General features: G+C 40.2%; 1 long non-coding RNA gene across 1 annotated transcript; it reads right to left on the bottom strand.

The window, feature by feature from the left end:
• Positions 1-786: 786 nt before the first annotated feature.
• On the bottom strand, positions 787-17,374 carry LOC148138633 (uncharacterized). The gene is made up of 3 exons (XR_015753738.1): positions 9,504-17,374; positions 6,539-6,610; positions 787-1,279 (listed from the first exon to the last, which is right to left on the bottom strand). It is a non-coding gene; the product is annotated as an uncharacterized LOC148138633 (long non-coding RNA).
• Between the last annotated feature and the right edge of the window lie 5,969 nt (positions 17,375-23,343).

The raw sequence follows: 23,343 nt of genomic DNA, 5'->3' as shown, positions 1-23,343 counted from the left end.
TTATTTCAACGTCTCAGATTCACTTTCTGGTTTTTAAAATTGTTTGATTTTCCATTACATTACACAATGTGACTGAAGACCACTGTGTGTGGCTGAGAGTGTTTTGCAAGGTTGGGTATAATGACACTAAGGCATAAAATTGTAATTTGAGGTTAATTTTAAAATCTTACAGTCAGCCCTACATTCAAAAACTACAGGAGAAAGTGAGGTGTGCAGATGCTGGAGATCAGAGCTGAAAAGGTGTTGCTGGAACAGCGCAGCAGGTCAGGCAGCATCCAAGGAACAGGAGAATCGACGTTTCGGGCATAAGCCCTTCTTTCCTTCAAAAACTACAGCAAACTTTTTATTAACCGGCACCATGGGACCAAGAGAGTGGCGATTGATTAATAGGTCCATGAAAACACACTTAATTAACAGAAATGTAATGCAGGGTGTATAAACATAACTGTTGTACTTTATTTGCAGCATATATTATTTAAATAAAATGCAAATTTGCCTTAAATTAAACTTAACAGCAGAGAGCCTTCTCACTCGCACCCTCGACTGGCTAGTCGGATATTGCGGAGATGGCGATAGTGCAGTAAATTTACAGTATTTGAGATGCGTATGTAATGTTTGCCGCTAAATCGAGAACGCCGGTTCGCTTAAGGTGCCGATTAAAACAAAGTTAACTCTAGAAGCAAAGGCCAGTGAAATTTCTTTGGAGCCTAGTTTGTCGGAGATGGGGGAAGTAAAACTGAACCCTGACTATTCACAGAGGAAGCATTCGTGGACGCAAGATTTTTAATATGAAGCATCTTTATTAAAAACAACTATTATAAAGGTATTGAAAATATATTTTATAGACAGGACCGACCGGCATTAGTTGCTATATCAAATAAAGCCACAGGATGGCAGCCGTAACTAAAAGAAATACACTTCTTAAATGAAAAAGGTATGAATCTGTCTCCAGCATTAGCACAAAGTGGGTGATATCGACCAGTCTGTTATTCACAGTGCTGCATAATTAGATCCATTCCAGCTGATGGACCTTATCTTCCATTTATGGATTGCCCTCTAGCCCAACCACTTGGGTGGACTCACCTTGCCTTCCACTTGCACAGACCTGATGCTCATTCAACTGGGAGCCAAGTAGTCAATCAGTCTGGAACCTCTCGCTGGTGCTACAGTCCACGACATATAGGGGTATCCTGACTTCTGTGTCTGAAATGTCTGATTCTTTATCCCTCTGCACACAACTTCACCATTTCCAGCAGATCAGTAAAATTCCAAGATATTCCTGCCAAAATGAAAAGTATTAACTGGTTTTTGTCACGAATGCCTGGCACCATGTTAATCAAATAAAAACAGAAGCTTTCAACTCCAGGAAGACTCTTCTTATGAACTCACAAACTGAACTCAATGTTAACTCAGTTTCTCTCCTCAAAGATGGTACCAGACCTGCTGAGTTTCTCAAGCACTTCGTTTTTTTTCTCTATTTCGGAGCTCCAGCATCTTCAGTACTTTATTCTTTGGCCATATTAATTAATACATCGGGAGTTGGCTAGCTTGGATAGTTGGTTTGCAATGCAGAGTGACATCAACAGTGTGGGTTCAATTCCTACACCAGCTGAGGTTACAATGAAGGATTCCCCTTCTCAAACTCTCCTCTCAGCTGAGGGGTGGGGACCCTCAGGTTAAACCATGACCAGTTGTCTCTGTCTAATGACAGCAGGACTGTAGTGACTTTTAAAAAAATAAATTTGTGGGCTTTGGTATGCGTCAGTAAATTCTAAGGTTACGTTTGTTTGCATGTTGAAGAAAAGTCTGAAACTGCTTGTTCTTGGAATAAATGTTAATTTTTGGGCGAGTTTTTAATTCAATCAAATCCCACCCACATACAGTTAAAATCCAGCCTAAAACATAGCCAGTGTTCCATAAAATTCTTGGTTAATTGAGGTGGTTCAGAAACTAACACAATAATATTGTTCCAGTGAAGATCAATGATAAAAATAAATACAGCAGAGGCTGTAAATCTAAAACAAAAACAGAAAGTGCTGGAAATATTCTGAGAGAAACAATTAATACTTTAGGTCATGACCATTAGTTTAATGGGATTGGCAACTTTATTTTCCTCTATTTGCAATTTTAATATTCAGCAGTTACCAAACAAAGGTTTATCCCGGTGAAGGAGTTTGCATTGTCTTAAATACAACTGACTCAAACCTCACTGTAACATGCAAGCTGGAGTCATTAAATATATTTTTAAAAAAGGCTTAAAACCTTTCCTATCCTCAGAATATTTAAAGCAGTTCAGCCAATTAATTGCCTTTACCAATTTGTGGTCATGTTAAACACTGCAGCAAATTTAAAGGCTGCAAGTCCTAACGGAGACCATGCTCACTTGATCTGCTTCATATTTTGAACATTTATCATTGCTGAAGAATACAATAGATGAATCTCCATGAATATTTTGTTCTCAGGAAACATTGTGGGCATTCATTTCAGTTGACACATTGAACAAATGTGTGCACTCTGTGGTTTTCCAGAACAGATGCAAAACCTCAAGGTTAGTTCCAACATCAATGTAAACGTGCTTCATAAATGCAGAGACACACCCTCAGACACACTCTGGTAACAATAAAAGCAAGATCAAGGTACTGTTCCTGCAGACTTGAAGATTCTGTACTTCCTCATACTGCATACAAATTTGTTAAATTTAATAAATTGCTTGTGAAATGCAAAAGCAAACTTTGAGCACAACTGTGCCTTTTAACAACATATAAATAAAAGCAAAATTGCTGCAGATGCTGGAAATCTGAAATTGAACAAAATGTGATGGAAAAACTCAGCAGGTTTGGCAGTCTGTGGACAGAGAAACAGAGTTGATGTGTCAAGCCCAGTCTGACTTCTTCAAAACTGAAACCCCTGTCTGAGTTCCAGGGCAAGCTCAATACCATTCTGAAGGCAGCCCAGTTGGCACCACATCCTCATATATTCACTTGATCCAACACTGACACACAATGTCAACAGTGTAGTAACATCTATAAGACACACTGTAGAAATTCACCAAAGCTCTCAGTCCGCACCTTTCAAATCCATAAATGCCATCGAGAATGAGAAGGGAAGCAGATACAGGGGAATGCCACTATCTACAAGTTCCCCTCCAAACCACTCATCATCCTGACTTTGAAGCAAATTACTGTTCCTTTAGTGTCACTGAATCAAAATCCTGGAACTCCTCCCTCACAACACTTTGGGTGTCACTACACCCAAGGACTGCAGCAGTTCAAGAGAGCAGCTCACCACCATTTTCCCAAAGACAATTAGAGATAGGCAATAAATACTGGCACAGCCAGCAAAGCCCAGAATAAAAAAATTCTGAATTAATAAAAAAAAAATTCATATTGGTAAATTTATGATCCAGAAATCACTGAGTGAGCAACTAATTCAAATTAAAAACAGACAAATGCAGAACAGGTAGTTCTTCTCTAACGCGACTGATGTATTCTTGTGCGACCCCATGTTATAAAAAAACTGTGCTTTAAAAACAGTGCTTAAAGTATTGGCGATGTAATGGTGTTACAGCTAACACAGGTTTTAAAAGTTTGTGCTTCAGAAACAGTATCCCCAATTCGTCAACCAAATTATAGCGAATTCTTGTTAACAAAATGCCATTATAGTAGAATGGCTTGCATAAACTCAGTAGGTCTAGCAAAATCTGTGGTGAGAGAAGCAGAGCTAATGTTCCAAGTCCATTATGACTTTTCTTTGGAATTCAAGTGGCTGGAATACGGAGGGGAAAGGAAAGGAAAGGGCCATGGGGTCGGAGAGAAATTGCTGTATGGGACAAATGAAGTTTCAGCATCCATTATGGGTGGAGGTGTTGTAAGAAATCTAATGGAGATGCAAGGGAAAGAACATTGGCTATAGGAGGGAGGAGAAATATGAAAATGGCAGAGGCCTTAGGGAATGTTTAAATTTAAAGTTAATTAAAGAAGGAAGCAGAAGGCATCACAGCTCCAGAAAATACAAAGCATTTAACTTATTATAAGTAAACACTGGGAAGGACCTGAGACAAGGTTACTTGACATCTTATTGCAAAAAAAAGTGTCTGTATTTTTAGTATGGCAAGCTGTTTGAGTTTTTGGGTTTAAATTATAAATGTTCAGTTTCTATTAACATGTTGTAAACTATGCAGGCTGAGGCAAGCCAGTTGTAGCACATAGAAAAGTGAGGTGAACAGTAGCACAAACACTGCAAAAACATACCAAAGACTGAAATAAACACAAAAGTAGAAGCATTGTACTGCAGGTGTTGGAGATCAGAAATAAAAACAGAAGTACTGAAGAAACTTAGCAGGTTTGGCAAATTAGAAAAAAAAAGAGTTAATGTTTTGAACTCAAAATGACTCTTCTTTTGCTGATTTCATTGTATTGTAACACTACATGAGATATTAGGGCTTTGTGTTCATGGGATATGTGTATCACTGACTAGGCCAGCATTGATTGTACATCCTTAATGGCTCCAGAGAGTGTGATGGTGAGCTGCCTCTTGAACAGTTGCTGCCCTTGTGATGTAGATACATCCACAGAGCTGAAGAGGGAGTTCCAGCAATTTGACCAAGAGACAGTAAAGGAACAGTAATATATTCCAATTTTGGCTCCTGTGAAAACACCATGGAATTCTTTTACCTTAAGGCAGTGTAAATTTTTAAGGAGTTTCCTAAATGAGGAGAGACTAAAGGAGAACGTCAGGTCTTAGTAATTGAAGACATGGCCACCAATAGGGATGCAAAAAAAGTTGGAAATGCTGAAGAGACCAGAAATGGCCAGAGCATGTTGACCTCAGAGCTATGGGACTGGAGGACACAGCCAGCTAATGATGAACTGAACATCTACACAAGGGAGCAGCAGATAGATTTAAGGGAAAAATTTCAATACACCAGTACAGCATCAAACAGGAGGCAGGGAAAATGGAATCAGCAGGTGAAACATGCAAGAGACACTCAAAGATGCACAAAACATAGCCTGGGCTTGTTCATTCAAGTGCAAATACATTTTTAAACTGCACACTAAATCTGAATTATTGTCCTGTTTATCATGAAGTTGCAATGCCAAGAAACTCACTCAATTCATCTCTCTAATCCAGACCATGTGACACAGCATTTCCTGTGTACTATTTATCACTGCCTATTCTTTTTGAATATCGTTACATCTTTAAGCCACATTCTTTTGAAGTCACTTTGCTTTTGATGTCCAATTTGAACAGGGCAGCAAGCTCCAAGAGAAGCCACATTCTCTAGCTGTCTGTCTCTCAGATTCTTGCCCACTCCTGTGCAGCCCTGGAGAAAGGACACTTGACACTCTCCATTGTGCAAACAGCCCATCTTCACTACAAGAACTGGAGGACATGATAGACACTAAAGATGTTATTTTAACTTCAGAAGTTTCCTTCTTTATTTTGGAAAATAAACTACTTCTGTTGGAATTCTAGTTGACCTTTGAACTATACAATCTTGCCTGATTGATGCCTTTTCCAATAACCATTGGACAAACACTGCATTTAAGAACACGAAGAGCACAAAGTTGCAGTAGTTAGGAAATAGATATCCACTAAACACAGTGGATATACAAATATACTCCTTATCTATTCATGTATAGCTGCATTTTTATTGGCATGGTAAGACTTAATTACTACCAATTGACATACCTAGCACTAAAAATTAAATTTTAAATGTGGTGTCTCATCCTATCAGACTTTAATTATCGTCGGGGAGTTTCTTTTTTAAATGTAAAGGTTAAAACAACTTATGTTTAAACATTTTTCATCTCTTGTAACTGCTCGCTTTCTTTCCCACCTTTCATTTTACTTCCTTACATGAATTAACTATTCTAACTCCCACATGCTGGCTAATATTCTGGGTGGAATTTTATGCAAGTAACACTGGTCACGCCTACTATATGGAGAACAGTGGGAAAGCTCTTGTTTCTGAGGCCTGACAGAGGAAAGAGCTGGCAACTTTCCATTGCCAACAGGACAACCAGGAACATTGCTGCTGCTAGGAATACTGTAAAATGTTTACCAGGGACCACTTCTGGAATTGAGTCATTGAGAAGGCATCCGCAGCAAAGGTGGGGACATTGGGAGTGGAAGAAAGGGAAGGGAGGTGGTTTTCAGCTACAAATCCCCTGTATCAGGCCCTGAGTGTCTTTGAAAATGGAATGCAACCTGTAGGCTGCAGACAAACCTGATAGCAGTTGCTGAAAATCATTCTGGAGGCATGAGAAAGCTTATCCATAATCCCTGAGCCACCATTTACTTGCTGTGGCACAGGAATAACTGGTGTCATTTAACTCATTAAAGAGCCCAATTCACATTGGGCTGTGAGTGGGAGTTTTGCCGGTCTTTGACTGAGATTTCTGTGACCGTCCTGCATCCTCTCCCATGTTTAAGTGGACACAGCCACCATGTTTTTAGCCACAATGGGCTGAAATAAATCATCTTCGTTGTATTGCTCAAAAAGGATTCTTTAATCTTACTGGTTAAAGAAGTGTACCATTGTTTGCCTTTTCACAGAGGTCTCAGTCACTAATGGTGAAACCTGCTTTGACAGTCTGTAAATCACACCCTGTAAAATATAAATGCGAGTAGGGGTAAATCCAGTGAACATGATCATTTGCCGCAAAATCAGGAGACCATGGACCTTTGCACACAATACATATCAATGGGAAACATTATAAATATTCTGCATGGTGTTCTGCCTGTTGAACAGCACTCCGCTTTACTTGTGATAATCAGAAAGAACACAGTGACCGCTGCGAGGTCATACATCTCAATTCTGAATAACCTTCACTGTGAGTTTATGAATGGCAAAAACATGAGTAACACAGAACCTCCACTGTGTGGAAGCAGGCCATTCAGCCCATCGAGTCTACACTGACCCTCTGAACAGCATCCCACCCGTCTATCTGGTCCCTGAATCCCTGCATTTCCCATGGCTAACCCACCTAGCCTACATTCCTGGATACTGTAGGCAATTTAGCACGGCCAATCCACCTAACCTGCATATATTTGGACTGTGGGAGTGAACCAGAGCACCTAGAGGAAACCCACACCGATACAGGAGAATGGTGCAAACATCACAGACAGTAGCCCAAGGGTGGAATTGAACACGGGTCGCTGGTGATCGGAGACAACAGTGCTAACCATTGAGTCACCGTGTTGGCCCACTGGTCACTTATTTCCAAAAAACAAACAATACTGTAGATACCTAGCTAACCAAATAAGATATTAAGTATGGGCAAGTTATCCCTCTACCCTGGCATCATCAAGCCTCATCAGGGGCAAGTGCAAATTGATTGAGCTTGTCCCTTCCCCTGCTGCTCTGACACCATGTGTACTGTTGCAGGTAGTATGATGGGTAATGCAGCATAGACCAAAATTTAAATGGGGGTGGCTGTATCAGTCCACCTGGGCCCTCTATTTCGGTAACGTTGAAGAGGTTTCCTTTCAAAAGGTAGGATTATTTTGAAATATGCATTTCAAGAGTGATGAGAAATTGGACTACCATGCCCTTTCACCACCAAATTCCTTCCAGGTGCTAGGTTAAAAGTTTCCTCTCACAGTGAAGATTCTTGTGTTTTACCAGCATGTAGGAGTTTCAAACCAATCTTTAGTCAGCACAAAGCCAGAACTGAGAGCTCTGCTAAACTGCTAACTATTTTGAAAGTTATAATTCCGCTAATGTGCTAAATCTCATTCTATTGAATAAGAGACGAATGCAAGTTAAGGTAGGATATTAGGCAGACTAGAACACAGTATATATTGTGCACATGACAAAAACAGAACTATTTATACCTCACTCAAAACCTAAAGACAGATTTCACTACAATGTTAGTCACTACCTAAGAGTCACCAGCAGCCCCTTGATCCTCAGTGGGTCTGATATAATACTGACACTTCATTCCCTAGAGCTGCACCCCTCAACTTGATGAACACCAGACATGCAAGGGGATAAACTGTTTTGAAAATGGCATATGTTAAATATTTTACCATGGAAGTGGACTTCTCCAACCTCCTCCACTCCCCACAGCCCACCTTATAGCTGTCATATAAACCACAAACACAAAAAAAGTAGTTATCCAGACAGTAAGTTTAAAAAAAGTGTTGTATTTTTGGGCATTTAATGGTACAGTGTAATGATTAACCAAAGGAAAGAATCTTGAGGATTTATTTTTGCAGCAGGGCCCTAAATCAGAGGCAGGGAGTTGTAGATCTTGTTAAGTGATGAAATATAGGATAATGTGTAACACCAAATGAGTTTTTCCTGCTGCATCTGACCACAGAACACCACATTTTGATGCTGACAAAAAGACTTCCCAGAAGGAAAAAAAGCAGGAAAATTTGTGAATGACATACTGGTTCGACTCATCTAGTATACTGCAAACTGAAGCTCCATAATGATCAGTATATACATTTGCAAGCATTACAGATTTTACACTTTTTTGTCCCTCTGGGTTTGAGCAAATCAATTATTTTATTAAGATTTATTTAGGAATGAGTAGAAAGTATCCATTGATATGTGCAGAAGTAAAATTTCACAGAAGATACCTAGCTAAACAAGTAAGATATTAAGTGTGGGAAAGTTATCCCTCTACGCTGGTATCATCAAGCCTCATCAGGGCATGTGCAAGTTGATTGAGCTTCTGCCTTCCCCTACTGCTCTGACACCATGTGTACTGTTGCAGATGGCATGATAGGTAATGCAACACAGACTAAAATTGAACACCGCATCTTTTTGGAATAGAAGAATTCCTACAGTGTGGACGCAGGCCATTCGGCCCATCAAATCCACACTGACCTTCCAAAGAGCATCCCCACCCAAACCCATCCCCTTCCCTCTCCCTGTAACCCTGCATTTCCCATAGCTAACCCATCTAGCCTGCACATCCCTGTTCACTATTGGCTATTCAGCATGGCTGAACCACCTAGCCTGGACTGTGGGAGAAAATCAGAGCACCCAGAGAAAACTCTCACAAACTTGGGGAGAATGTGCAAACCCCACACAGACAGATGCCCAAGGGTAGAATCGAACCCAGGTCCCTGCTGTGAGGCAGTAATGTTAACTGCTGAGCCACTGTGCTGCCCCTTGATTGCCTTGGTTCAATTGTGTGGAACTCATACCGAGTTTTTGAGTGAAAGCAATTTTGGAGCTTAAGGCTTTGCTGCTGTGAAATGGCAGGAATAATGAAATAAATAAAGAACATTCTACAGAGCAAGATTAAAAAAGCTCAGTCTCAACAAGCTATGAAGAAAGCCATTAAGCTGTAACTTAAACTGTTACCAAAACCAAAAAAAAGAGAAATCTGAAAACTTAATTATAAATTCAAAAATCATTTTTTTAACTCAGTGATAAATATTTCCAATAATCTGCCTGGCTTGTGCCAGAAGCAAAATAGGAATATTCAAAATGCAGCTAAAGCAGAACTTGGGTTCTACAGCAATAGGCCAAATGGACATACTTCGTAATTGAGTTTTCTTCTGTACGATAATCACATCAATTCATTTTCATTAACGATGCAGTCAAAGACATTTTACCATCTTCTAGATTCGTTCTGATGGCACTGAGCAGGCAGGCTTGCTGGTGAAATAAACAATAGCATCATGCTCATATTTGACCAGTGTAAATGGGAAAGATGTATATTTATCTGTAAGGTCAGAGAGTCATACAGCACAGAAACAGACCCTGTGGTCTAAACAGTCCATGCTGAGCATAATCCCAAACTAAGCTAGTCCCACCTGCCTGCTTCTGGCCCCTACTTCTCCAAACCTTTCCTATTCATGTACTTATCCAAATGAATTTTAAACATTATGATTGTACCCACATCCACCACTTCCTCAGGAATTCCACAAGCAAAATACCATCTGTGTAAAAGATTTACCAGTGCCTTTTTAAAAATCTCTCCCCCACACTTTAAAAATGTGCCCCCTAGTGTTGAAATCTCCCATCCTAGGGAAAAGATAATTACCATTAATCCTATCTATACCCATTATTTTATAAAATGCTATAAGGTCGCCTCTCAACCTCCAATGAAAAAAACTCAGCCTATCCAGCCTTTCTTTAGAACTCAATCCTTCAATTCCTAGCAAAATCCTAGTAAATCTTTTCTGAACCCTGTACAGCTCAATAATATCCTTCCTGTAACTGGGTGTCTAGAACTGGACACACTATCCCAGAAGAGACTTTACCAATGTCTTATACAACCTCAACCTGACTTCCCAAGTTCTATATTCAAAGGACTAAGTAATGAAGGCAAGTGTGCTAAACATCTTTTTAAACCAGTCTGTCTCTATGTGATGCAAATTTCAAAGAATTATGTACCTGAACCCCTAGGTCCCTCTGTTCTACAACACCAAGCAAAGACCCTACCATTAATTGTATAAGTCCTACCCTTATTTGTTGTACTAAACTGCAGCACCTCTTATTTATTCAGATTGAACTCCATCTGTCATTTTTCAGGCCATTGACCCATTTGATCATGGTCCCTTTGCAATCTTAGAAAACCTTTGCACTGTTCACTATGCCACTAATTTTGGTGTTGTCATAATGCAAAACCCTTTCAGTTTTTAACAGGCACTATTCGCATTCACCACTGACCTTAATTTATCAGCACCATAAACAGTTAATCCTGCAACGTATTAATGAATCAAGGTGTGTGCATGCACATACATGTGTGTGTTTGTGTACACAGTCAATTTATAGAACTGAAACAGTGGTCACATCACTGAATGTCTCTTTCTACTGCAAAGCATAGAAATTCTATTCTCAATATATCTCAGTGGTGGTGACAACTGTTTACCTTAAATATTTAATTCATTACTTTATTCTTTCCCCAGAACAAGTCAAATCAGAGTGCTAACCTCGTTCATACTGCCCTGACTCCTGCAAATATGATTCACTACGAGCCAGTTCACAGGATATGGATTATCATCTGATATGTTTTCTTTGCTCCTGTATAATTTTTTTTTACTTTTCAACATGGATACTTGCTTTTCTTGATATGGTAACAAAATGATGTTGAATCCTAAATGTGTAACTACATAGACAAGTTGAATTTTAATAAAAGTAATGCTTGCAATTATAATTGACTTCACTCAATCAATGAAGGCTTCTCTCAAATGCTACACAGCCAGAGAAGTGTAATCAGTATTGTCAGAAATACAGCCAATCTGTGTGCAGCAGCAGCAGTAACAATGATCAAAAAAGCTATTTTAGTGATATTGCCTCAGAAATATTGGCCAAGACATCCCTGCTTTTCTTTGAGTATAGTGTATTCATGGGTTCTTTTACATTCACCTGAACAAGACAGAAAGCCTCAGTTTAATGTCTTATCAGAAAGATTGCACCTCCATTAATGCAGTATCCTCTCAGTACTGTACTGGTATGTCAGCCTTGATGTTTATACTTAAAGCTTGGACCTGAAATGTATAGTCGAGAAATGTTTTACTGGATTGAACACTGAGTAGAAACAATTATGTGGAGGTGAATATCTGCTGTGTACAAGGCCTGCTTTTTCCCTCTAAGTGAATGGATTTGAGGGATTTAAAATTTCATCCTGCTATGTGTAGACATACAGGTAGATACTGGGGACCTTACTCACTGGCAGCGTATTTCAGAAAGTTAGCAAAATTAATATTTCACGTCTAGTGACCCTTCTCATGGCCTAAGGACCACGTTCTGAAAAAGAGAGTCACTGGACTCGAAACATTAATTCTGATTTCTTTCCCAGATATTGCCAGACCTGTTGAGTTTCCCCATTTGCTGTTTTTGTTTCAGATTTCTAGCATCCTCAGTTTTGGGAAATAGAGTAGAATAGAAATCTATTGTTACTTGCAATTATGAAAATACTGTAGATGTATATAAACCAACACAATTTGATGCTATTTTAATCACAAATTATAAAAAGAAATAATTGAGACAAAGTTAGGACAAAGTACATCTTCTGTTCTCTACACGACTCCTGGGTTTCTGGAGTGGCTAAGGGACGCTGTCGCTAAAGTCGCCCAAACATGGTCCCACCATGCTACCACAGCTGAAGCAGACACTGAAGCCACTGGATTGCCACCATAGCAAGAAGCAACAGACCAGAATCACCAAATCCCTGACACTGAAGCCACTGCCACTTCAGTCACTGCCCAAAACTCCCATAGCCATGAGGAATGAACTGAAACCACCATGCCACCACTGAAACTGCCACACCACCACCAGGAGGAATGGACCAAGCCACTGATGAAGAAGCCTTTGATAAAGCTGTGACCACAACTGAATCCATCACACTGCCACCGCAGGCCCTCGCAACTGCATCCCTCCACCGCAACCGCTGAAAAGCTGAACTTTGATACAAAAAGAGAAAAGAAATGAAGAAAACAAAAACAAAAATAAGAAGAATGTGGCCAGCTAGGTGAGCAGGAGCAGGAGTACAGAACCAGAGCCTGAACAATCCCTACCCTGTAGCCGCCACCATTTTGGTTCTTTGTTTTATTCAGAAAGTAATTTATGCACTGCAGAGTTGCTTTTCCAGTACAATAAAGCCTAGCTCAATGTATATGACTCACTTGTAACCCTGTCCCTTTCAAGTGTTTTCTTTGTGTAGATGTAGAAGTCTCCAGCCTATTATACTTTCCGTATGATCTTTACAACTTAAATTTTCAGGGTGATGTAAAGTTATTTGTTACATCTGTATTCATTATATGATTGTTGCATTGTATTTTTCCAATTTTTTAGTTGCTTTAGAATCTTGACATGAAAACGTGACTTCATGTTGTTTGGTACGGTCGCTGAAATTATCAGCTGCTCCTTTTATATACTATACAACTTGCTTCTGTTTGGAGCTCAGTGAAGAATCTCAGTATTGCTCCTTCTGGACATTATGCCACTTTATTTGTGGTATTCTTTCTCAATAATTCCTATGATAAAGGCATTACTTTGCATTGTCAAGTTTTTTCAGTGCAAATAGGTATAATCCTTTAGGAAGGAAAGGAATGGGTTTAAGTAGTTTTGGACACAGCCAATCAGCTTCTTACTTTACACTGTTGTTTATAAAAATAATGCACGTTTGTTTTCACCCTGAACACAAGTACAGCATGATTACCTCTGCAGGAAGTGTTTGGCTGCGAGTTCTATCAGATCGCATTGATCGGTTTGAGTAGTGGTTAGAGGCAATGAAGAAATTACAAGAGTTGGGGGGCGTCGGGAGTGATGGATGGCAGTTGCAGGGAGGGAGATAATCCACAGATACAGTCAGGGAGATGGGTTACTTCCAGGAAAAGTAGGAAAGGAAGGCAGGTAATGCAGGAGTCTCCTGTGGCTATCCGCATCTCAAACAAGTATGCTGTTTTGGAAAAAGGGGTGATGCACTCGTAGGGGTACGTAGCATGAACGGCCAGGTTTCTGGTACCAAGACTGGCTTTAATGTAACAAGGTGTAGGCCAGGTTCTAAGCGATCGATTGTGATAGGGATTCTCCAGTCAGAGGCACAGACAGACAATTCTGCAGCCAACAGCAAGACATCAGAATGGTAGCCTCCCTGGAGGCAGGATCAAAGATATCTGGGAGAGGGTACAGAATATTTTCAAAAGGGGAGAGGGGACAACAGGATGTCATTGTATACATTGGAACTAATGACACAGATTTTGAGGAGAAAATATAGGAAGTTAGGCAGGAATTAAAAAATTCCTCAAAAGTCCTCAAAGGTAGTAATAGCTGGATTACTCCAGTGCCATGAGCTAGTCAGGGTAGGAATAGGAGAATAAAGCAGGTGAATGAGTGGCTGAGGAACCCGTGCAGGGAGAAGGATTCACGTTTTCAGATCATTGAAATTGCTTATGGTGTAGAAGTGACCTGTATGAGAAGGACAGATTTCACCTGAATTGGAAGGGGATTAATATACTGCCAGGGAGATTTGCCAGAGCTGCTCAGGAGGATGCAAATTAAGAGTTGGGTGGGGAGACTCAGAGAGATAATAAGGAAAGAGATCAGGCAGGAATAAAGCAGAGAACGAGGTAGGACTGATGAATTAAATTGCATTTATTTCAATGCAAGAGGCCTAAAAGGTAAGACAGATGAACTCAGGGCATTGTTGGGAACAGAGGACTGGGATATCATTAGCAATTAGAGATGTGGCTCAGAGATGGATAGGACTGACAGCTTACTATTCCAGGGTGTAGATGCTATAGGAAGGATCAAAAGGGGGGCAAGAGAGAAGGGAGCAACGGAGTTTTTAAATAGGGATAATATTATGATTGTATTTAGGGAGGATATTCCTGGAAATACGTCCAGGCAAGTTATTTGGGTGGAACTGAGAAATACGAAAGGGACGATCACCTTATTCGGATTGTAATATAGACCTCCAAATAGTCAGCAGGAAATTGAAAAACAAATTTGTATGGAGATCTCAGTTATATGTAAGAATAACAGTGTGGTTATGGTAGGGGATTTTAAATTTCTTTGTTAAGGACTTGGATGGAGAGGAATTTGTTAAGTGCATACAAGAAAACTTTCTGATTCAGTATGTGGATGTACCTACTAGAGAAGGTGCAAAATATAACCTAGTCTTGAGGAATGGACAGCAGAAATAGAGTGATTCCCTGGAAACGTATTAAGGCAGTAAGAGTATAGTTAAGAGGGAAATCAGGATGGCAAAAAGGTGGTATGAGATAGCTTTCACAAATAGGATTAAGAAGAATCCAAAAGGATTCTACAAATACATTAAGGACAAAAAGATAACGAGGGAAGAGAATAGGGTCCCTTAAAGATCAGTAAGGCCACCCACATGTGCAATCATAGGAGATGGGGAAGATGCTATCAGAGTATTTTGCATCGTGTTCACTCTGGAGAAGGATGTGCAAGAGAGAGAGAGAATATGTCTGTTATATCCAGAAGTGGTGGTTCTGGATGGCTTAAAACACAAGTGTGGATAAATCCCCAGGACCTGATCAAGTGTACACTTGAAGTGTGCGGGAAGCGAGGGAAGTGATTGCTGGGCCCCTTGCTAAGATATTCGTATCATCGATAGTCACTGCAAGGTGCCGGAAGACTGGTGGTTGGCTAATGTGGTGCCACTATTTAAGAAATATAGTAAGGAAAAGCCAGGGAACTATAGTCCGGTGAGCCTGACATCAGTGATGGGCAAATTGTTGGAGGGAATCCAGAGGGACAGGATTTACATGTATTTGGAATGGCAAGGGCTGATTAGGGATCGTCAACATGGCTTTCTGTGTGGGAAATCATGTCTCATGAATTTGAATGAGTTTTTTGAAGAAGTAAAAATGATGATTAATGAGAGCAGAGCAATGGATGCAATCTATATGGACTTCAGTAAGGCATTTGACAAAAGTTCCTTTAACCAGTGGTGGTGTGTCACAAGAATCGATGCTGGGTCCAATGCTTTTCATAATTTATATAAATGATTTGGATGTGAACTTAGAAGGTACAGTTAGTAAGTTTGCAAATGACATCAAAATTGGAGGTGGTGTAGTGGACAGTGAAGAAGGTTCCCTCAAAGTCCAACGGGATCTTTATCAGATGTGCCAATGGACAGAGGAGTGGCAGATGGAGTTTAATTTAGATAAATGTGTGGTGCTGCATTTTGGAAATGCAAATCAGGCAGGACTTATACACTTAATGGGAAGGTCCTGGGGAGTGTTGCTGAACAAAGAGACCCTGGAGTGCAGGTTCATAATTCCTTGGAAGTGGAGTTACAGCTCGATAGGATAGTGAAGATGGCATTTGGTATGTTTGCCTTTATTCGTCAGAGCATTGAGTATAGTAGTTGGGAGGTCATGTTGCAGCTCGATAGGACATTGGTTAGGCCACTTTAGGAATATTGTGTGCAATTCTGGTCTCCCTGCTACAGAAAGGATGTTGTGAAACTTGAGAGGGTTCAGAAAAGATTTTAAGGATATTGCTAGGGTTGGAGAGTTTGAGCTAAAGAGAGAGGCTGAATAGACTAGGGCTATTTTCCCTGGAGCCCTATAGAATGCTGAGGGGTGGCTTTAGAGGTTTATAAAATCATGATGTGCATGGATAGGGTGAATAGACAAGGTTTTTTCCCTGGGGTGGGGGAAGTCCAAAACTAGAGGGCATAGGTTTAAAGGTGAGGGGTGAAGGATTTAAAAGGAACCCGAGAGGTAACATTTTTATGCAGATGGTGGTGCGTGCATGGAATGAGCTGCCAGAGGAAGTGCTGGAGGCTTGTACAATGACAACATTTAAAAGGCATTTAGATGGGAATATGAAAAGGAAGGGTTTGGAGGGATATGGGCCAAATGCTGGAAATGGGACTAGATTTATTTAGGATATCTGGTTGGCATAGACGAGTTGGACCAAAGTGTCTGATTCCATGCTGTATATCTTAATGATTTTATGATGATGACAGTCCAAGTCATCATGCTATACAGGAATATTGGAGAATAGGAGAGAAGAGCAGAGGTCAGCCATTCCGCCCATGAAGTCAGCTTCACAATTCAATAACATTTTGGGTTGATCTGGTTATCGTCTTAACTCCATTTTCATATCTCACCCCCTGCCTAACAAAAGGCACAACAAAAAAAAAAGACTCTGCCTTGACTAAATTCAACAGCATAGCCTCTGTTCCTTTCAAGGGAAGAGAATTTCATAAACTAACAATTGAGAAAAAGGTTCTCCCCATGCCCATCTTAAAAGGGAGATTTGTTAGCTTTATACTATGTTCAGCAATAATCTCTCCCACAAGAGGAAATATCCTCAAAAATATCCACCCCATCCAACCCCTCAGGATCTTGTGTTACAACTCATTCTTCTAAATTTTAATGGTACAGGCTGAACCTGTATCCATCTTTCTTCACAAGACAACACCTTCACCTCAGGAATAAGCCAGCTGAGTGTTCTGAACTACTCTTAATTTTTTTATTCAATAAGGAGATCAAGACTCTTTGTACTCCAAATGTGGTCTCACCAAAGTCTTGTAGAGCTGCAGTTAAATTTTCTTTTGTATTCGAATACTCTAACAATAAACACCAATATTCCATTTGCCTTCCTAACCACTTACTGTATAGTGCAGGCAAACTAACCTAATTCATAAACTACCACACTCCAATCCCTGAGTTCTAGTCTTTCATATGGATAATAAAATTTCTTTTTCTTCTTCCTGCCAAAGTGAACTATTTTACATTTTTCCACATTATACTCTTAACATTTTGCTCACTCTCTTAACCAATCTATGTCCCTTTGCAGAGTCTACTTCCTGACAACGTACTCTCCGACCTATCCTGCGGTCATCAGAAATTTAGCTACCACACATTTGTCCCCTTCAACCAAGCCTTCTGAAATAGATTGCAAACAGATTTAAATTTATTGCCACCTGTTTAAAAAGTGGGGTTTTTTTTGCGTATTAAACGCAAAGTGTCACCATTCTCTGGCACCATCTTGAAACACTGAATATTAGGGCGACACTATGGCTCAGTGGCTAGCACAGTTGGCTCACAGCGCCAGGAACCCGGGTTCAACTTCAGCTTCAGGGGAATGAGTTGGGAGTATGCACATTCTCACTGTGCCCATGTGGGTTTCCTCCGGATGCTCCAGTTTCCTCCCACAGTCCAAAGATGTGCAGGTGAGGTCGATTGGCCATGGTAAATGCAGGGCTATGGGGATTGTTTAGAGGTTTGTTGCAGACTTGAGCTAAAGGCCTCTTTCTGCACTGTAGGGATTCTATGGAAATGCAAGATTGAACGGCAATAGAACTCATCTTTCTCTCTTCTTCTTGTTCCTCCTCCGCTGCCTCTCCAGAAGCTGCATAACATTGGCCAGGGTCTCGGCTGCAGGCCCACCTCCACCACTGCCACCGCTGCATCTGAGCTGAAGCTTTGGGTCTGGCCTCATACCTCCCATTCCTCCAGATGCCAGGATTATGGAGAGAAAGACAGAATAAGCGTTCAGTTAATTCAAATGCTTTTCAGAACTGGCAGATGTCATATAGAAAATTACAAACTTTTTAAGTGAGCAATTTTATCTACATTCTTCAAGCTGTGAAAACTCTACCAAGGTAGTCAAGGTAGCATTTATTTAACATGACATATCACCTTGGTAAAGAAATTGCAACATTAAGTAGGAACAACTGCCCGGAGGATCATTTCGGAGATAATTTCCAAATGAGATGCATGTTAAAGAGGCTGCATATCATTTTGAAGTCCTAGATGTTAACTAATCCCCCTCTCCAAATAGCGATCAGCTGGCCAGGAAGCAACAAGTGTTATTGGTGAGGATTTCGAGCACTACTTAAAGGCACATCAACTTCCATTGTTCAGTTGCTGCCAGAATTTTGAATAGGACTTTTGAAACACGTTGGGGAGATAATTTAGAAATCTTTGTCAGGACTTTACTAACACTCTTATTAACATCTATTTTGGAAATTCTTGAAAGACCTCACCTGGAGAGTAAATGCTATTTTACTCTACCTTACCAGAAACATTGTCAAAGTCATCAAGAGGGTGCTTTTTGTTCATGGACAAACTTGCTGGAATGTCCATTTGTTTTGTAGGAGCAAGAAGGGAGTACAGGCAAAGCAGTACCAGCTGCTGTAGGAGAGGAGGCTAGGAGATCCAGGAGGGTGAGGTGGACTTCCCCAACTCCCCATCCTTCTGGATTGCCTTCATTGGGATTTCCAATGCCACATTCAAGAACCTGTGCACTTACTTCCTCAGTCCTAAATAATCATGAAATGTATCATTGGGTCTCAGACAATGCACTCCATGCCTTCATACAAGTTGAAAGTGGAACCCACGTATACTGCTCAACAAAAACAATATTGGAATCTAAAATTAACTGATTGCAAAATCTGCAGGTATCTTGTTCTAGCAACGTCAGACAAATTCAAAATTATTGTAGTCAGAAATTATGTCCAAAATTGCATGTTAAAAATCAGACTTTCAAATTGACATGTTTTACCAACACAGCAGTCAAGTAGTCTCTTTTTTCCCTCCATTACCAAAATAACCCCTGAAACCTTCATTAAGCCAGCAGGCTAGGGCTGTGTACTAGAACGTATTTACTTTATTCCTCTATCAATCAGTTAAGAAAATTCCTTGATATAACCAAGGGCTGAATCTTAGGGTTTTGGCAAAATGTGAGACCTATTGAGTTCTGAAGGGGGATTCTTGCTGCAGGGTCAAGGGAGTTTGCTCACTGAACTTGCCACAGTAATTGCCATTTGAGCCCTTGCAGAGAGAATCATGTCGGATTTCTGTCCCATCTTACCATGTGCCACTCCCGAGCACCTTCCCACTCAGAGGAGGCCCTCTCTAAAACCACCTCATTCTAAAGCGTACTGTGCACCTGCAGGAGTGCTGCCATCTGAAAGCTGTGGAAGGAGTGAGGAAACTTGCTTGAAAAAGAGAGGCTGACACAATGCATATCTGATGGAGCTGGAAGTCTTTCTGGACAGGGCGATGGAGAGGAGTCCTCTTCCCAGAGGGTTGTCAGAGGAGGTAACACCACTAAAATGTAGCAGCATAGTTAGCAATCACCACCTAGATTGATGCAATTTCCAGACTGAGAAGAACTGCAGATCAGTGTAGGAAAAGGTCAATTTTATCCACTCCATCATGGGAGCGACTCTCTTACCTCAAGCATCTGTGCCACTGCACCCACCTCCCACCAAAGCTAATGCTCTGAAATCCCCTCTGCTCCATGCAAAACGATCCCTCATTCACCCTTATCGCCCAGACTCTGAACTAGTGCAGCCACTCCTAGCACCACCTGTCTGCCTCATTGGCCATCTACTTGGAGTCAGAGATTTACAGCATGGAAACAGACCCTTCGGTCCAACCCGTCCATGCCGACCAGATATCCCAACCCAATCTAGTCCCACCTGCCAGCACCCGGCCCATATCCCTCCAAACCCTTCCTATTCATATACCCATCCAAATGCATCTTAAAATGTTGCAATTGTACCAGCCTCCACCACATCCTCTGGCAGCTCATTCCATACACTTATCACCCTCTGCATGAATAGGTTGCCCCTTACGTCTCTTTTATATCTTTCCCCTCTCACTCTAAACCTATGCCCTCTAGTTCTGGACTCCCCGACCCCAGGGAAAAGACTTTGTCTATTTATCCTATCCACTCCCCTCATAATTTTGTAAACCACTATAAGGTCACCCCTTCGCCTCCGACGCTCTAGGGAAAACAACCCCAGCCTGTTCAGCCTCTCCCTGTAGCTCAGATCCTCCAACCCTGGCAACATCCTTGTAAATCTTTTCTGAACCCTTTCAAGTTTCACAACATCTTTCCGATAGGAAGGAGACCAGAATTGCACGCCATATTCCAACAGTGGCCTAACCAATGTCCTGTACAGCCGCAACATGACCTCCCAACTCCTGTACTCAATACTCTGACCAATAAAGGAAAGCATACCAAATGCCGCCTTCACTATCCTATCCACCTGCGACTCTACTTTCAAGGAGCTATGAACCTGCACTCCAAGGTCTCTTTGTTCAGCAACATGCCCTAGGACCTTACCATTAAGTGTATAAGTCCTGCTAAGATTTGATTTCCCAAAATGCAGCACCTCGCAGTTATCTGAATTAAACTCCATCTGCCACTTCTCAGCCCATTTCTTTCATTAGGGTACACTACTCAGCTTTTTCTTGAAAAACGTACTTCAAATGTTTCTTATTAGTGCACATGTTGTTTAAGAATATGAGTATATAGTACAGTCAGCTTCCTCTCATCCGTTTAATTGGCAAAAACTCAACGTGAACGAGTGAGAAAATGGCTATATTATGAGCACAATCCCATCTAGACATATTGAATCTTTGCACCAAGGCAAGATTGCAGAAAATGTGAACATTAGTGATGGAGTGTAATTCATTGTGTTTACAACACAATTTTTTGTGCTCAGTTGGCAGATTTCACTTGGATAATATTGATATTGCTAGCGTAACTAAATGGAAAATCTACACCAATATTTCCAGTGTTTATCTCAAATCTGAGGATATCCACTGTGAAATCCAGTGAAGTATTTCCAAGTTATTAAAGTCTCAATTTTTCCAGTTTAAATTCCAATATGGAATATTCCAGGTTTGATTTTTCATGCTGCACAAACCACAAAGGATAACATTTCCCATCAAATTAAACCTAGGCAAAACTAACATAGACCTTACTTGTCAAATCACTAAAGGGACCTTGGCCTGAAATGTTAATCTCATATGAAGAAAGGTTGAACAAGTTGGGCCTATATGTACTGGAGTTAAGAATGAGAGGAGATTTTATTCAAAATGTAAGATTTTGAGGGGACTGGATGGAGCGGATACTCACCCAGTGGGGAGGAAAGTCTAATGGATGTAGTTTAAGAATAAGAGGTTTCCCTTTTAATGACAGAGATGAGGATTTCCTCGGAGTATTTTTAGAGTATGGAGCTCTCTTCCCAAGGTGGTAATGTGGACTGGGTCTTTAAATTTAATTCAAGGTTGAGCTAGATAGAGTGCTGATAGACAAGAGAGTAAAGAATTATGTCATGCAGATAAGAAAATGGAATTGAGGTCATCATCAGATTTTATTGAATGATGAAGCAGGCTTGAAGGCCAAATTGCCTACTCCTAAGTCCCATGCAACAGTTTCTCTCTCCAGAGACTGACCTGCTGAGTATTACTAATACTTTCTTTCTTAAAATTTCATCTTCCTGGAGGTGGTGATTCAGCTCCCCAGGAGGCTAAATAAGTGAATGGAGACCAGGTTGAGGCATATTGTATATTATTCACTTTGGATAAATGGAAAATAGGTTAAAATTAAACAACAAGTTAACTTGGTAGAAAATCAACCACTTCAGTGTGGCTGGGTATAAAAAAGGTAAAGCACAAATTATAAAGGCAGGAAAAACAATTAAAATAGTGACCCAGTATTGTTTGTGTGGCTATGCAGAACTGGATGAAACTATTTTATATTCAAGTTTGATAGGACACCATACTCCTAATAACTTGTTACAAAGTCAACACGAATTTGGATCAGGGCAGCTCTGATTAATACTGCAGTGTCTCAAACTATGTTCTTAAAGATAGATTTCCAATCAAGTTTTAATAGAAGAACATCTTTTTCCAGAATGTAACGATCAAATTTAAATCTAATAGCCATATTTTTGTAATCAAAATGTATTTTGCATGGAAATTACACTGATCTTCACTTTTCAGTTACTATGAGCTCAGAAACAAAAACTGAAACAGTATAGAGGCAATAGCAAAGTTAAACTAAAGACCATGGGTTTTCTTTACTAATGTCATTGTTCTCTGCTCTTGATGTTTTTGAATACACTCTGTCCAGATTAACATACAAAAGAATAATCACTTCTGCAAATTTCAGGCATCAATTATGCCCATGGAACAAACCCCAATGAGGAGCTGACAACTTTGCAAAGAGGGGAGGACTGTTAGGATGGAATAAAGTTAATTTAAATTAACATTGGTCCTTAAACCTTAAAACAAAAATTAGACTTGGTCCCATATAACTTTAACACATGATTTGATGTGATGATTGGAGATGCTAGAATATGTGCAGATTAGCTTCTGGTATTTATAGAGTGTCTAATACTTCTCCAGTCCTAGGTACAGTCACTCTTGAATAATAATCCTTTAAAAATTTTGAACATCTTTCAGAATTAGTGTCATACTCATTTTACTGTAATAAGCGATGTTGACTTACACTATCCAATAACATTCTCCCAATTGTATTAACACATGACACAAAGAATTTCTTTGTATCTGAATTAACATTTGGTGAACCTCTTTCATGGTGCGCTGGAATTTGAATTGAGTTAATGAGGGGGATTCAACTAAGCTGCCTCATGTGCAACAACAGTGACAACATTTACTTATAGTTGTGCCCTTGTTAAAATCCAAATTTTGTTGCACGTGTACATCCAGGAATATAGAAGTGAAACTTGACATCACATGTACCCACTGAAAGAAATAGAATGGTGCCAATGGTTAGAGGAAACCTAGGCAACTGATGTTATAGCCTGCCCTTTTTGACACTATACTTAAATATCAACATGGCAGCATGGGAAAAATTGAGCTGTGCTAGTACGTGGATAGTCCAATTTGTGCACATCTGTTTTCAGAATGTTAGGCAGGAGCTCCAATTGTTATACTGAAATAGCAGTGGCAGGACACTTTAAAGTTGCGCTGTGGAACTTTTTTTGTATAGTCTGGTCTTATACCAGACTAATAAGCACACACACCAGATACAAATATTGTTTTTTGCATGTAAAATTTCATTTGATTATGGAAGATGTACAGAATTACATCAATTTTAAAATGGTCATTAATTTCAGA

Source organism: Chiloscyllium plagiosum, unplaced genomic scaffold (genome assembly GCF_037043375.1).
Source record: "Chiloscyllium plagiosum isolate Xiang-an unplaced genomic scaffold, Cpla_swu_hap1 HiC_scaffold_39, whole genome shotgun sequence".
Classification (NCBI taxonomy): Eukaryota; Metazoa; Chordata; class Chondrichthyes; order Orectolobiformes; family Hemiscylliidae; genus Chiloscyllium; species Chiloscyllium plagiosum.
The sequence above is the reverse complement of the archived record's forward strand: the minus strand, read 5'-3'. Positions and strand labels throughout refer to the sequence as shown.